The sequence below is a fragment of the Pleurodeles waltl genome, chromosome 4_2, assembly GCF_031143425.1.
Source record: "Pleurodeles waltl isolate 20211129_DDA chromosome 4_2, aPleWal1.hap1.20221129, whole genome shotgun sequence".
In the NCBI taxonomy this organism is placed as follows: Eukaryota; Metazoa; Chordata; class Amphibia; order Caudata; family Salamandridae; genus Pleurodeles; species Pleurodeles waltl.
The window spans coordinates 472,220,411-472,224,635 of NC_090443.1; positions in this window are offsets into that span (position 1 = coordinate 472,220,411).

Sequence of the window (4,225 nt, forward strand, 5' to 3'; positions counted from 1 at the left end):
ATCAATGCAAGATAAAGTCGAACTTTTGGTATATGACATTGAAGACCACTGTATTTAGAAAATTCGTGGAAAGGTATATTAATAAAAGCAGATAGCTTGGTCACCATGTACTACCTACAGAAATATGGTGGCTCAGCTTTCAGCACTGGCATACAATTTGGTGATTCACAATTGAATACACCACCTACCGGAGTACCTACCAGTAGAGGACAACTTACTTATGGACCTGTTCAGCAGGAGACATCAAGACCTCAAGTGGGAACTCCACCCACAAGTCTTACTCCCAACGTTGAGGGTTCTTGCAAATAGACATATTCACCAGTTGTTAAAATGCAAAATGCCAAAACTTTACCTACAGGCTTCCACATCCACTATATGGGCAATGCTGTAAGAATTAACTGGGCAGGGATGTGTTTGTCTTTTCCTCCTCCCAGTACTTCCATACATGGCGAGGATGCTATGGCAAACACCCGACGCTCATGGTGACTCCCATGTGGGCCAGACAACTATGGTTATACCTCAAAGTTGTCTGTCTTCTCACAGTAAGCTCCCCAAGCAGGATGTCCTTAACACTTGAGTAGGGCGAGATCAGCAGCCTCAACCCCCAGGCCACTGTCTTATCAATTTTGCACCCGAGCTCTTAGTTTGGGTATCTGTATCACACGAGTGCATTGACATCCTAAATAGAAGTTGAGACCTACCAAAACATGCGAAGCAAAATATCTAGACCCGCTTACACCAGTTGTCCAAGACGTTGATTGTTACGTGCCTCCTTACTGGTAATCGGGGCGGTTTATACTAGTGCATGCCATCACCTTGCAGGTATTGCCATATACATGCAAATCACGGAGCACACTTCTTAGAATGTCAGACATTGAAGACTTCATGGAAAGCCTTAAGACTTATCCCACCCATACTTCCTCCTGCGCAACTCTGGTAAATCAATACAGTTCTAGCAAGACTCATGGGTTCCACATTTGAGCTTATGCACGCCTTTCCAGTTACACTCGTAGAAAATAGCCTTCCTCGTGGCTATTACTGCTGTAAGACCTACTACAGGCCCTCACTTTGAGTACCTCTCCTCCAGATTTATCCATATAGATCCTTAGTACGGTTACTAAATTCATTCCCATGGTGGTCTCATTTCCACCTTAACTAAACTATTCAGTTACTAGTCTTTCGCATCCAGACAGTTTCCAGAAAGGGCCCTTCATAACAAATATTAAGTCCTATTATCTAACAACTAAGCCATCTGATCGACTTGTAGCTGCAGACCTCTTCCCATCAAATATTCCCCAGGTGTTAGACTGGATATGGGAATTTTTTTGGTGAGCAGTACCACTGCACGCTGGTAGGTTGCATCTGCATCATCCATGCCAGAACTGTGGTGCCTGCGTAGGTGCCACCAAATCATGCCAACATCCGTTTTCTTTCCATGCCAGTCTGCGCAGATCTGGAGAATAGCTAGTCCAGTCAATTTTTGATTGCCCTTTTTTTCAACTTTTTATTACAGATTGTTTTGAGGCGGTCTCCTACTGTGTCGGATGCCCACCAAAAAGGGAAGTTTTAATTCAAGCGGCACCTGTCATCGACAGATGTTGGTGGCCGACCCACATTTGTTTTGTATCTGCTGTCTTGAGCAAGACCCCAATGGCGAGACATGCGAGGACTGTTGCACCATGCACTCTAAGGCACTGAGGGTGCGGTCCCTCAAGCTTCTTGCCACCCAATGTTGATCAACTCTGATGCTCCAGGTCTGTCACAAGAAAGGTCCCAAGATAGTTTGCAAAGTCCTACCCAGCGATCGTCATCCCACTCCGAAGTCTGGTAAGTCCCACAAAAAGTCTGGTCTTTGACTTTGCCGCACAGTGTTCAAACGAGTTGCAGGGCTGTTGGCACTCAAGGTCTAGCTCTGTGGTAGTCTGTTTCTGAGCCTCCTTGGATTTCCGTAACACCCGCCCCTACTAAGGAATTTTATGTCATGCACTTCATTTTTCAGCGACTCAACCCCTCGAGCGCCCTCGGATGTCATGGGTCAAGAAAGGGCCCCTTCTGGATTTTCTCTGGAGGGTTTGCTTTCTGGATCCATCGGCTGATCTCTAACTGCACCAGTTGAGCAACCTTTCTTCCCCAGAATCCGCTTCAGTGCTGATGCTCAGCAGTGGCACTACCCCATCATTCCCAACTCCGATCCAGATGGGTGTCTGGTGCTGACCAGTGCCAGACTCCACATGAGCCAGTGTTTTTTTTTTTTTTCTTTTTTCTTCGTACAGCAGGCCTGGATTGTGTTGTGATTGGGAGGGGTCCGTAAACCCTTATGGATATCAGACTGGTGATCCAGAGGACAACAAAGGATCCTGGCAGATGCCAGTGGACTTGACACCTAACCAGACAATGGTCTAGTCTCTCCCCCGACCATTGCTACAGAGGGTGCCTCATTCATTATGGTGGTGTGCAGGGCATCTGAGGTCTTGGACCTTACACTAGGCTCATTGGTGTTCAAGACAGATGTCTTGATTGAGATGCCTTAGAAGGGAGTTGCCACCGCCAAACTGCTACTCCTACTCAATGCAGCCCTAACCAATGTCCTACTCTGGGCCTGGTCCAAGCCCTGTACAGGGGCTCCTGGGTATAGGATGATTGCCTGCTGCCATCGTCCGACCCTAGAGTACCCCAGTTTTCTAACCGAGCACCCCCCACCCTAGAGAGCTTGGTGGTCCAGGCCTCCAACTCCAAATTCAGCTACAGCACATTCCCTACCACTCCAAAAGATACCTTGGGGGAAAAGGATGTCTTCTGCCAGCCTGGCAATGCAGTCAGTGAACACTGTGTGCACACACTCCCTTATGATCTGGGGCTCGATTGAGCAAATGTCCATGGTTTCAAAGGAGGTCTGAGCCATTCTCTTGCAAGCCATTGCAGACAGCAGGGGTGCAGCCTTCACCACAAGATATGGGCTGGACATAGCGATTTCATATGTTTCCTTTAGGTGCCACACCTGGTTGAGAACCACTGCCTTTTTGAGGATATTTAAGCTTCACCTCTGGAGGTTAGGGGTTCCAGTCTTACACTGCCTTGATTTATTGGCTCCTGAAGGTGGGCTTGCCACAGGCATTAGTCTCTCACCTAAAGACTATGGTGAACCTTCTGCATTCGCTGGTGGTTCACTATCAATGTGCCAAAGTTACACCAGACTCTGTCCTGTTCGTCAGAGGTGATATGGGCAAGGTGCAATTCAGGCTTATTCTCCCAAGTGTTTAGTACAGGATATTCAGGCTATAACACTAATGTTTCAGCCTCTGTGCTGGAATTCAGTGAAACTGACTGAGGCTGCTGGGCCTACTGCATCCTGCTGTTAACAAATGCCTGTTGGCATATGAATGCTCTGCAGTGAGACCTGTGAAGTTCCAGTGGGCACAGCATCAGGAGAATCTGACATGTTGTAGATCTCAGAGGGAACGGAAAAAGACCTGCAGTGGTCGCTACTGAAACGTGACCACACACCCCCAACAGTAGTGAGACGCGTCACTCCTGGGTTGGAGTGGTCATCTGGGAAAGGTGGAGATCCGAGGACTCTGGAGCCCAGATTATGCCGGAGACCAGTTTACTGGAGCTCCAGGCTTCCCTCTTGGCACTGAAAGCCTTTCTTCCTTTGATTAGGGGAAGGCTGGTACAGATGTTCACACAATAATACTGCCATGTGGTATTGTAACTCAGCAGTGTTGGGATTGTGGAACATTTGTCAAGAGGCTTTCTGCCTCTGGACTTGGCAGGGACACCATGGCATATCCCTAATGGTTTAACAGCTGGCGGGGGTCCGTGAACGCCAGAGCAGATTAACTCAGCCATAAATGCATAGCTGACCACAAATGGCGTCTCCATCTGGCAGTGGCACAAGGTCTTCCAAGAATGAGGAGAGCCTTGGTTAGATCTGTTAGCCTGTGGTGAATGCGTAATATCAGCAGTTTCATGCACTGGAGTTTCCAAGGCTGCTCTCACTCAGATGCTTTGTCTTGAGTGGAGCTCCAGCCTCCTGTAAGCCTTTCTGCTAATATTCCTGCCCATAGTTCTCAAGAAGAGCAGGATCTACCAGGCTCAAGTAATTCTTGTGGCTCCAGATTAGTCAGTCTCTCCAGCTGTTGATTTGAGCACTGGTCCTCCAGTCAGGATGCCTCTTCGGAAGGATCTTTATTCAAAACAGGGCAGGGCTCTGCGCCTGACCCTA